The sequence below is a fragment of the Cervus canadensis genome, chromosome 4 (assembly GCF_019320065.1).
Source record: "Cervus canadensis isolate Bull #8, Minnesota chromosome 4, ASM1932006v1, whole genome shotgun sequence".
In the NCBI taxonomy this organism is placed as follows: domain Eukaryota; kingdom Metazoa; phylum Chordata; class Mammalia; order Artiodactyla; family Cervidae; genus Cervus; species Cervus canadensis.
In genome coordinates this window covers 43,145,680-43,158,253 of record NC_057389.1, presented here as the reverse complement: position 1 = coordinate 43,158,253, position 12,574 = coordinate 43,145,680, and the positions used below count along the sequence as shown (strand labels likewise).

At 46.8% G+C, this 12,574-nt stretch overlaps 1 protein-coding gene across 3 annotated transcripts in view; it reads left to right on the top strand.

Moving 5' to 3' along the window:
* The window catches only part of LARP1 (La ribonucleoprotein 1, translational regulator), an 85,131-nt gene that overhangs the window by 31,812 nt on the left and 40,745 nt on the right, over positions 1-12,574 (top strand). The window lies entirely within an intron of this gene.

The window sequence follows — 12,574 nt, the reverse complement described above, 5'->3', positions numbered from 1 at the left end:
CCACAAACTTCCAGCACCCCTAGCAGGGAATAAGTGGGTGGATTGTGTTACACTTCTAACTTTGTGTGGTAAGAAAATGAACCATTGCTGTGATCTTTTTTTTCTTTTCTCTTTAAAGGAGAGGTCAGGGTCTGAGACTTGCATATTTATAATCTGGGTATCATTTTTTTTTTTCCTGTGTCCCTTTGAAGTACAGCTGACTGGTGGCATGAAATAAAAAAGGATTATAATCCCAGCTAACCCATGGCAACCCCAGGAATCTTGTGCCACACTGAACTGGCCCCAAATAAACCTCCACTCCCAGTCTCCATTTCCTTCCTGCGTCTGGGCCCTTGCCCATCTTCCTTCACCCGCCAGTCCCACAACTGGTGTACTCGGGGGGCATTGATGGGGGTCTAGGGTGTCCGTCAGTCTTCACTGCATGAAGACCTCATGGTGTCAGAGCTACTTTAGACCTTGGCTCCTTCCTTCCCCACCACTAGAAGTGGACTGGGTGGGATTAAACAGTCTGTAATTTTGAGTCCCAACTTTGCTCCTAACTTCCTGTGCAGTCTTGGGTAAATAACTCAGCCTCTCTAAGCCATTGTTCCTTCATCCTCAAAATGGGAATAGTAATAGTAACTGATTCATAAATATTTAGTGTGATGTTTAGCTTAATGTCAAGTACAGAGCATCTAATAAGTGCTAGCTGTAATAAATCATCACCACTATTAGGGGTGTTCATTTCGCTTGTAATTCTGCTTGTGTCCAACTATGTGGGCATTAGCAACCCCCATACTCTCTCTGAGCCTGTGTTTCATCATCTGTAAAATAAGGGAATTGGAATAGATCTAAATGTCTTTAGTATTTTTAGTATCAAGAGCACTTTTTCTCTGATAAACCCCTTCCCCACAAAAGAAACAAAGTAGAACTTTTTGATTTGTTTTTAATTGAGATATACTTGGTTTATAATATTTATGTAATTTTCAGGTGTATAGCAGTGATTCACAATTTTTACAAAGCAGAGCTTTTTTATGCGTGTGTTTATATCCGTTGTTTTTATGTGTGTGTTTATATCCGTTTATAGGCCATTGTGGTTAAGAATTTCAGTTTTGAACCCAAGTTCTGTGAAGGCTGGAGACACTTTTCTGGCTTTAGGAACCTGAGCCAGTTGCTTGGAGGTGTATATCAGAGCAGCCAGGCATTAGGTGCCTTACAGTGAATGTGATAGTAGAAAGTACACAGTGCTGTCTGTGAAAATTGTGTCTGCCAAATAAAAATTGAACCCACATCTAACAGAATCACAGATCTGTGCGCATAGAGGAGTACGCTGATGGACCATGAGGTAGCCGTTATTCAGTTTTTCAAAGTGAGAAACTACAGGACAGATAATTTTGTTAGTAAATAAGGGGTGTTAAAAAAATACAGCCAGGACTTCCCTGGTGGCGCAGTGGATAAGACTCCCGTCTGCCAATGCAGGGGACACAGGTTCAATCACTGGTCCAGGAAGAGTCCACATACCATGGAGCAGCTGAGCCCATGTGCTGCAACTACTGAAGCCTGCGCACCATAGAGCCTGGGGCTCTGCAACCAGAGACGCCTGTGCAGGGCAACTAGGGAGTAGCCACTGCTCGCCGGAACTAGAGAAAGCCCACTTGCAGCCACGGGGGCATAGCACAGCGATAAATAAACAAAACTAGTGAATGTAACGAAAAGAAATGGACTCACAGAGAACAAACTAGTGGTTAGCAGTGAGGAGAGGGGAGGAGGGAAGGGCAACGTTGAGATAGGGGATTAAGAGGTACTAGGTTAAGAGATACAAACTATTATGTACAAAATAAGCTACAAGGATGTGTTGTACAAACACAGGGTATAGCCAATATTTTATAATAACCATAATGGAGTTGTTTAGTCGCTAAGTAGTGTATGACTCCTTGCGACCCCATGGACTGTAGCCCACGAGACTCCTTCTGGCCATAGGGTTTCCCAGGCAAGAATACCGGAGTGGGTTGCAATTTTTTTCTCCAGGGGATTTTCCTGAACCAGGGACCAAACCCACATCTCCTGCACTGGGAAGTGGGTTCTTTACCACTGAGCCACCAGGGAAGCCATAAATGGAGTATAACTTTTAAAAATGATGACTCACTGTATTATTCACCTACAACTTCTGTATAATATTATTGTACATCAGCTTCAATTAAAAAGTAAATAAGCATTTTTAAAAGAGGGAACTGTTACGGATGAAGAATTGAGACATCAGTCAAGTGCCTTGTGTGGATCTTGTTTGAATCCTGATTCAAACAAACAGGTTATATAAGAAGAAATTTTCGGAAGTTTAGATTATATTAAGGAATTGTTTGTCAAGCGTAATAATGGCATTATGGTTGTTTTTATTTGTTTTAAACTCCATAGCTGGTTATACTGTATACCTTTTGGTGAAGAACTGTTACGTTAGCCTTTATAAATCAGGGCTTAAAGCTCTTTTCCTATAGTTCAGACCACTTTCTTCTCTTGTAAAGAAAGCACACAGTCGGGGCACCCTCTGAAGGGAAGAAGGGAAGGAGGCCTTCCCCAGGAACCTGTCCCTTGTTCTGGGCAGAGTGTTTGAGTTTTACACTCACTGGGAGATAATGCCTGCTGGGGAGGGAGAGATGCTTTGGAGGTGGTTTGGGGCCCTGAGAAGGTAGGGGATGGTCTCTGCAGTCCTGAACTCTGAATCTCCCTGGGGGGTGGAATCTCTTGGCTGATCCGCTGCCCCTCTGCAGTGGGACCTAGGTTAGAGTAAGCATTTTAGAGCTGTTACTCAGCACTCTTTCCCTCCCAGAGGGAGGGAGAGGAGGTGGAGCAGTGGACCTGAAACCACAAAAACCTCTTTAACATGGAGAGCTTGGCAGTTGGGACTGCCCCTGTTTGCAAAATCCAAGACAATCTGAAAGCGGGTAATTAGGGTGTTGGGGCCTCCAGAGGGCTCCCAAACCTCCCTGGCTGGTCCGGAGTGATCTAAGGGAGTGGCCGGGAGAGGACAGCCTTACTTGCTAGAGGTTCATAAAAGAAAATAAATTTTGATACCTGGCTAATAAAAGGACAGGAAACAGTGAAGGAGCAAAGGGGTAGGTGAAGGAGCAAAGGGATAGGTGATGGGATTTAAATCAGAACATGCTGTTTTTCTTGTTCACAGAATGGGACTCACCCCTATGCTTAGGTTGTTCTGAGGATCAAATTGATACCTCATTATGGGGTAGCTCAGTTCATGACTTGAAATGTCCCACACAGATGTAAGTGGTTTAGATTCCGGAAGATGCATTCCAAAGCCAAGTTCAATTGACCCTTGAACAATACGGGTTCACGCTGCATGGATCCACTTATGTAGATTTTTTTCAGTAAATAGTCCTACACTCTCTGCTGTTGACTGAGTCCATGCTCACGCAGAACTGCAGATAAGAGCAGCAGCAGGTACCCGGCACAGCCTATGAACCTATAAGTGGATTTTTCACTGAGCTAGAGGTTGGTGCCCTAACCCCTGCGTTGTTTGGGGATTGACTGTATATGTGTCAATAGTTTGTGGTAATTACCCATTCTGAGGGGTTATCCTTGCCTTTGCTAAGTGAGGATTGATAATTTGGAGTTAGCCCAGGGTGTCTCCATGAGGGATTTTCTCAGAATCAGAGGGACAGTCTTGATGGGCTCTTTTCCTCTGGCTGTACCTTTGGACTGACAAAGCCTTAGGTGTGAAAGGTAAGGAATGTGGGCTTTTATGATGAACTTTGTAAAACTGTCCACATAAATCTGACGTACAATCAGGAGCTTCATCCACCTCAGTTTGAGGTGTTACTGGTAAACCCAGATGGAGCCTCCATCTGAGGCCTGGTGTTCAGAGAACTTGGTATAACCCTCCACATTTGATGTGGTAACCACCTTCCCCTCTGGACATACATTCCAGCTGCTCCAGATAGCCTTTTCTTTTCCTTGCTTTAAAAGGAAATTCCAGGCGTTTTGGAGGAACTGAATTCAGCCCCGTAGTCGCCAGGAGCCATCTCAGACACATGGTCCACCTGAACTCTGTATGGTTTTGGTCTCCCTGCGACATACACTAGCTTACTGAAACTCTTGATAACCCCAAGATAAGTAATAGTGATATCGCAGTTATCCTCCGTAATCTTCTCAGCAGGCACACTTTTTTAACCCCGTTTCACAGATGAGGAAAGTGAGCCTCAGGAGAGGTTAATAAGCAACTGTCTTTCTCATTGCTCAGACTAAAAACCTTGGGGTCATTCTTACCCCCTGTTTCTCTGTCACCTTATATCTAATTTACCAGGACATCGTTTTGGCTTCTAAAAACTGTGACCAAAGGTAAACAGGTAACTGAAGTGGGGCTAAAAAGGATGCCTGCTGAGCAGATTACAGAGGGTAATTGCGATATCACTATTACTTACTTTGGGGTTATCAGGAGTTTCAGTGAGCTAGTGTATGTGGAGAGGAGACCAGAACAGGTCAACTGTGACCAAAGGTGAAAGTTTTTACCACCTCCTCGCCTGCCAGCCTGGTCCATATATCATTGCTTCTCACCTGGAAGGTTGCAGGAGCCCCTAACTGGTGTCTTGTCACTCCTGCTTTAAGTCCTGTCACGGCTTCTAGAGTGGAGTAGAATTCAGAGTCCTTAGAGTGTCTTCTTAAGCTGACTCCCCAGACTTCCCCTTGCCCTGACCCTGAGCTCTTGACTCTTTACCCACTCTGCCCTCCTACGACATGACTCTTCCTGGAGCATGTGGTGCTTCAGGCCTTGTATTCTTCAGTGCTATTCCCCCAGATAGCCATGTGGACCATGCCCTCACTTTCTTCCGGTTCCTGTTCCGTTCCCGGGCATGGAGAGGCCTGTCCCCACCACCCTGTATTAACTGGCAGACTGCATGCACCTTATGCTCTATCTCATCCCTCTTACCCTGCTTCAGTTTTCTTTTTAGTTTTTATCACTGTTGGATAGGGGTCTTTGGTATTTATTTGATCACTGCTTTATTTCCAGCACCTAAATATGCCTGTCACAGAGTAGGCAGCTCATTGAAGATTTAATTAGTGAATGAATGGATGAATCTCATACTTTTAGCAGCATATTTTGAGTCTGGCGCAGAGGATACCACAGTGAATAATAAAAAGTTGTGTTGACAGAGAGCACACACACCTTCGATGCAGTGAGGAAGATGCTGTGTAAGAAGGCTGTGGGATTCTTTGGGAGTGCAGCTGGGGGCACCCAGTTCAGTCTAGGTCAGAGTAACTTTTCTGGAGTAAGCAGTGGCTAAACTGAAATGGGAAGGACAGGTAAGAGTTATCTGAGAAAAGACCTGAAAAGAGGACTCATTGTTCGTTGAGGAAAGGCCAAGAGATCCAGGGAACTGAGTAGTTCCCTGTGGCTGTGTAATAAATTATGATTTTAACTGGAAGGCAGTGGAGAGCTTTAGAAGATTTTAAGTGAGGGTCAGATTTTTGTTTTTGAAAGTTTGCTTTGGCCATGTGGGAGAACCTCTTAGGTTAAGAATAGGTGATTTGGGGTTTCCTGTCTGATCCTTTGGGGCAAGGTTCCCAGATTAAAAGGGAGCAAACTTCTGAGACATTCCTGAAGTGTAGGTGTAGGACAGTTATCGGTTGTCATCCTTCAAGGGTAGGGAGCAACTCCAGTGTATGGGATTTCTCTGACCTTTTAGAAGGCCAGCTTAGTTGGAATGCAATTGCTGGTGACTGGCCTAGGCTGTGTCCACACTTGAGCCAAGAGCTCCATCTTGCTTGCACTCCTGCAGCTGTTTAGGCGGGAAGAGGAGGCAGAGGCCCTGGAAGTAGGGGCGGGGGACAGGCTTCCTACAGGAGTCCCCACCTCCACCTGGGAAGATACTCATGTAGCGGGGCTTCTCGGTCCGCACCTAGACTGTCTGCCACGAGCCTCTCTGCCGCTTGGCGTGGTGGGCTTTGCCACCCATAGCTACGGGCACAAAATTTTCTTCCCATCAGAGGCACCTCCTTTCAGCTGAATTCGAACCATTTTTACACCTGAGCTAACAGTGGGTTTGCGTCTGCCGATAGGCAGTCTGAGTTTCTGAGAACACTGGGCTTTTGAGAGCCAGGCTTACCCTGACCTGTGGTCATTATCAACTCTGTCCCTAGTGCTCTGCACAAAGGGGCTTAGATGTCCTTATCTCCCTTTCAGAGGAGAAGGAGTATTTACAGCTGGAAGAGACCCCAAAGGCCCTTGAATCTAACTAAACCATTCGTTTACAGGTTAGGTACTTTGGGCCCAGAAAGGAAATAGAGTTGCTCAAGGTCACAGTCAGTTCAGAGTACGGCCGAGACTTGAACCCATGTCTCTTTGCTCCTACTCCGGTTTTGTTTTCACTCCTCTGGAGGAAGAAGTAGAGCGTTGACTTTGTAGTTATCCAGTTTGAGTTAAGCCCAATCCTGTACTGAGTGAGTGCCCTCAGATAGATTGGTAACTTGTGGCTTCAGTAAAGGGAGTTATAACTGGAGTACCTGCGTCCTAGGATCACAGTGAATGTGCACTAGGTGAAGGCGGGTGCTCAGCTGAAGCCTGGCAAATAACAAGTGATGACTGCTCTAGGCAGAGAAGGCAATGGCAACCACTCCAGTGTTCTTGCCTGGAAAATCCCAGGGGCGGGGAGTCTGGTGGGCTGCCATCTATGGGGTCGCACAGAGTCGGACACGACTGAAGCGACTTAGCAGCAGCAGCAGCAGCAGACCACTCTAAGAGTGTTGACGGTAAAAAAGAGTGTTGACGGTTCCTCTTTTGAGGTCTTGAATTTGACCCAGGTCTTCAATTTGCTAACAGAGGTCAAGTGCTAAGTCTTCTGTCTTTCTGGGTCCTCTCTCCCTCTTTTCCCTGCTGTTTGGTCCTGGGGATACACAGGAAGGCAGCCCATATCTCTTAGAGCCAACTCTTCTTACCTGCCCTGGGCTGGTACACAACTTCATAGTGGAGGGGACTTTAAGGAGTCACTGGGGGCTATAATCCTGCCGTGAGAAGCCCACATTGTGCACTTGGGAGTGCCCTCGTGGTAGAACGTTGGTGAGAGAACAGCTCAGGTGCTTTGCAGTGAAACCCTCCCGCTCCATCTTTAGTATCTTTTTGCAGCTTTGGATTTGTTTGAAGGAGTGGAGGTCTCCTTGCTTTTCCTGTTCTTTATATATCTTTACAATGATATGAGGAAGACAGGCCAGTTATGTGGATGGAATAACCTAGTCTGGGTTTTGTCCGCAGTGGAGTGTAGGGGGTGGAGTTTGGCCATGGTGAGAGCCCCTTTGGGTATGGGAGGCTGCATGCTACTTCTGGGGAGTGGGAGCGAGACAGGAAATTAGGAACACACGGAGGCGGCTGCTCACTCTGACGCATGCCCCTTACTGTGAAGAGGGGATGGTTGAGAAACTAGGATAATTTTTCCCAGACCATCAAAGCTTGGGGTGGGTGGCAGTGCGGTTGTTCTAAAGTACAGCATTTGAACAGACCTGCTTCAAGTGGCCCTACAGGTCAAGCTCTGATGGCAGGTGGGAGGTGGAGGGTCAGTAGGTTTTGACTCTGGTCAAGTTGTAACTTTTAGCAGTGCCCTCAATGGATTCAGCTGCTGCTGTAGGTCCTGGGTTCCTTGTCATGGTGATAGTACTTAAAGAGTTTGGATGGCAGTTTGCTGTAGGGTTCTGCAGCTGTAAATTGGCAAAGTACTTTTCTAGATTGATTCATTCTGAAAATTTTTGAGCACTTGTGGGCTCCAGAATTCAGGGGTAAACAAGACACAAAAGCCATGATGGGACTTTTGTCTTGAAAGGTATAAGTTATAAATGGTTATTCACTCTGCTTACCACCTCAAATCCAGTTCAGCCTCCTGACACAGTTTGATTACCCTTCCATTTAAAAACAATTTAAGCATCTGTGTGTGTTTTAAAATCAAGAAAATGTATCTGGAAACCTAGAGATTTTTTGGTTTCTCTTTTAAAATGTAAATTATGAATATATAAAAAAAATGAATTGTCTACTTTAAATGAGTCAATAGCATGGAATGTGAATTATATCAATAAAACTGTTATGGAAAAAAATGAGAAGACCTGGCCACACTGAACCTCTGTTCCTTTATGACGCACACATCCAGCAGCAGGATCTAGCTTCCTTTAGTCTAGGACACCTGTGTGAGGCCTGTGGGCTCAGACTCTGTATATTTTATCATACAAAGGAAAGGGGACAGCAGTCTGTCCAACCCACAAGCTGAGGCATATCCTTATTGGAGAATTAGGAGAGGGTGGGGAAGAGTTCACAGATAGGGATTGCAGTCCTGGAGGAGGTCTCCTTATCCACCTTTCTGAGGGAGAGTGGATATGATGGGGGAGACAGGACACTCTGGGCATTTTGGCCTGAGGCACCAGGGCAGTAAGGGAAAGCTTTCTGAATGCTGAAGAGTGGGCTTGCCAAGGAAACACGGTTATGTCAGGCCCCGGTGAGACTTCACTCCCTTTCCAGCATCTGTGAAATGGGTGTAGCATCCTTGGTAACATTCTCCAAGGCCCCTTCTAGCTCAGATACCCTTTGGGTATGAGAGCAGCTAAGCAGATGTTACTGTCTCAAGCAGAATGGGGAGGATGCTGGCTAGAGGCCTTGGGCCTGCCTATTTATGATCCTGCTCTTCGGGCAGTGGAACTAAAGCTCACGGGAGCACTGAATTCACTCTGGGGCAGCCGACACTGAAAAGAAGCTTCTCTGCGGCAGCGGTGGGTGTGAGCCCTGTAGGATAGGGCAGAATTGGGGACCAGCTTTCTAGTCCCAGAGGTTTGACTCATGTGCTGAGACACCTTGGGCGTCTGAACCTCTTTGGACTTCTTTCCCTTTTCTGTAAATGAAAGCGGTCAAGCCAAAAGACTTTTCAAGGTCCTTTCCCACAGGATTAAGTTCTGTGTATCAAACTGGAGGTTAGGTCTCTGGTTTGAGAAAGATTTTATCTGATGGGGATTGCTTTCCCCCACATGATTGGACCAGCTTTAACGTGTCATGCCTAAGATCTTGCCCAAGGCTGTGGGATTCTTCTGCTTAGGCATTCATTCTGCCCTAGGCTCTTGGGGAGTTCTGGGCCAAGGTGAGTGCCCCATCACTGTGCACACAGTGGTGGCCCATCCTTGGCAGGAATGTTGTTGAGAAGATCCTGACGTCCTGAACCTGGTTAGATGGGCAGTTGCTAAGACTTCCCTTCTGGCCCTGAGACTGAGAGCCTAGGTCTGGTGGAGGCCACAGAGCAAGTATCAACTAGTTCAGTGAGACAGTAAACCAGCCCGGCTCCAGAGATTGTCTTTTTTTATTTAGTGTGTATGTATGCATGTGTGACGGAGAAGGCAATGGCACTCCACTCCAGTGCTCTTGCCTGGAGAATCCCATGGGCAGAGGAGCCTGGTGGGCTGCAGTCTATGGGGTCGCGAAGAGTCGGACACAACTGAGCGACTTCACTTTCACTTTTCACTTTCATGCACTGGAGAAGGAAATGGCAACCCACTCCAGTGTTCTTGCCTGGAGAATCCCAGGGATGGGGAGCCTGGTGGGCTGCCGGCTATGGGGTCGTACAGAGTTGGACACGACTGAAGTGACTTAGCAGCAGCAGCAGCATGCATGTGTGACACAATTAGCAGATATTTTATGGTAAGCAGGTGTGATTTTTTTTTTTTTTTTGAGAATCACATGAGACTGTGATTTCCTCCCATAGATGTTTGGTGAGTTTTTCCTCTGAGGTCGTATACGTCTTCCTCACATACAGTGACACTTCACTGTCATATGCCTATCCATAACCTTTACTCTGGAATTATGCCCTGGCAGATCAGATAAGCATCATATGCCTCTCATTTGCCACAGAGGGTTTCAAATACCCTGTTTTAATTCGTGGCCCGCCCTGGGGGCCTCCAGGCTTTCCTCAGAATATGAGCTTGGGCTTCAGTTGCACCTTGTTCCTCAGCATTGGGGCACCTCTGGCCCCTGAAAGGGGAGAGGGAGTCCCTGAAAGGACACCTGGGAAGGGAGGCCTGAACGCTGTTCCCGCTTTAATTTGGGGAGGTGAGGGGGGCCTGCCAAGGTGCATGGGCTAGAGGGGTGGATAGGGAAAGAGATGGTCTCTAAAAACATTTTAAAGAGGTTTATTTGAGCCCAAATTGACACTGTAGCCTGAAACTATTTTATTTAGAGCTGTTTTGAGGGGAGGGAGGTTTTGGCCACTTGGCATGCAGGATCTTAGTTCCCCGACCAGGGATTGAACCCGTGCCTTCTGCAGTGAAAGCACAGAGACCTAACCCCTAGACCTCCAGGAAAGACCCCTCAAGAGAGTCTCTTGAGTATTCAGAGTGTTCATGCTTATCTAGAGAAGCGCTGGGACTTGAGCCTAACCTTTGTTTGTCTGGAAAGAACTAGTTTGGCTGCCACCAAAGTGAAAACCACTCATTTAACACATTTGTTTCAGTAACTTAAGTGCTAGACTTTGTAAATATTGATGGAAATAAGACAGAAGAGGCCTTCACTCATAGTTTACATGCTAGTGAAGTGACACCATAAGCCAGCAGGGTAGTTCTGGTTATCTGTTAATGCCTAACAAATCACCCCAAAGCTTGGTAGCTTAAAAAAACAGCCCTGGAGAGACTTCCCTGGTGGTCCAGTGACTAAGACTCTGCACTCCCATTTTAGGGGACCCAGGTTCAATCCCTGGTCAGGAAACTAGATCCCACATGCTGCAACTGAGAGTTTGCATGCTTTAACTAAAGATTCCACATGCCGCAAGGAAAATCGAAGATCCTGCGTGCTGCAACTGAGACCCAGTACACCGAAATAAAACAAAAAACAGCCCTGGATCCTGGTGTGCGTGTGACCTTGTGTGCTTCCTCCAAGAGTGGAGATTCTGTCTCCCCCAGCCTTTTGGAATTTCTGAGATCAAACCCTGCTGGCCTTTAAAGCCGGATTCTCTGTGGGCTCCTTCTGTCATTGCTGGACTCTCAGGCTGTGAAACTTGACATGGGGCTCAGAACTTTCACTGTTGTGACAGAACTTCTGTGGTATAATAGTTAGCCAGTCTGTGGGTCACCCACCCGGCAGGTATGGGATTTGATTTTATCTCAATTGCACCCTTCCTGCCATCTCCTTGTGGCTTCTTTGTCTTTGGATGTAGAGTATCTTGTTTTGGTAGGTTCTAGCAGGTTTTTTGGGAGAAGGCTATGGCACCCCACTCCAGTACTGTTGCCTGGAAAATCCTGTGGATGGAGGAGCCTACTCCACAGATGGAGTAGGCTGTGGTCCATGGGGTCACTAAAAGTCGGATACTACTGAGTGACTTCACTTTCACTTTTCACTTTCACGGATTGGAGAAGGAAATGGCAACCCACTCCAGTGTTCTTGCCCGGACATTGCCAGGGAATGGGGAGCCTGGTGGGCTGCTGTCTGTGGGGTCGCACAGAGTCAGACACGACTGAAGTGACTTAGCAGCAGTAGCAGCAGCAGGTTTTTTGTGTTGTTGTTGATGGTTGTTAAGCATTTGGTTGTGATTTTGGTGTTTTCTAAGAAGAGGTCTCCACTGAAGATTAACTAACCTGTCACACTACTTCTTTGATGGTGGTTGGATTGTACCTCACAGGCCTGCAGGGCCTCTGTTGCCCAGCTTCAAGACCTAAGAAAGAGCCTGGAGTCAGCAACAGTAGTTGGTGGTTTAATGGATGGAGGGAGCTTTCATGTCTGCAGCAAGATCCTGGAGCCACACCTCACCATGTAGTGGATGGCATGGCAGGGCACGCAGCTATCTTCACTGGGGAGGAATAGGGGGGCTACTAGTTATATCAGAAACAGCCTTTTTATTCACTGATTTCATGGGGTAGGAGTTGAACTTGGCTAGCCCAGGCAATTCTTCTTTTCTACATGACAGTGATAGAGGTGGCAGATCCTGGTCCACAGGGCCCACCAGAACTTCACTCAACATGTTTGGAACCTTGCCAGGGTGATTGGAAGGCTGGGTTCATCTAGAACTGGAGTGTCTTCAGGTGTCCTTCCCACCACTGTGATTTCCAAGTAGTAGGACTTAGTATCCATACATAGTGGCTTGGGGCTCTCAGAGAGAGTGTTCCAAGAGACAGGAACTAGATGTGGTCAGTGTTCTAAGGTGCTGGGCCCGAGCACTGGTACAGTATCGTTTTTGTCATCCTGTGTTGGTAGAAGTCACAGATCCCTCTGAGAAGGAAGGGGAGGGGACATGGGTCCTGCTTTTCAACAGGAGGAATGTTAGTTTGCTGCCATCTCTAGTACTACTTGCCAGTTTCTGATAGTGGTGAGTGCTGTGAAAGAAACGTAACTAAGAGAGAAGGATTTGGGGTTGTGTGGGCGAGGGTAGCTTCAATCAAGGTGTCAGTGAATACCTCTAAGGGTGGGCCAAGATGGGATTGATAAGGAGCCTGCTGTTGAGGAATAGCAGGTGCTAGGTGGGGATGAGTTTAGAGTTCTCCAAGGAACTGACCTGAGAGGCTTTTGGAGGCCAGCTTAGGAAGTTTGAATGCTGTTCCAAAAGCAAGGAAGGAGATGGCAGGAGCTTATTGCTCTGTT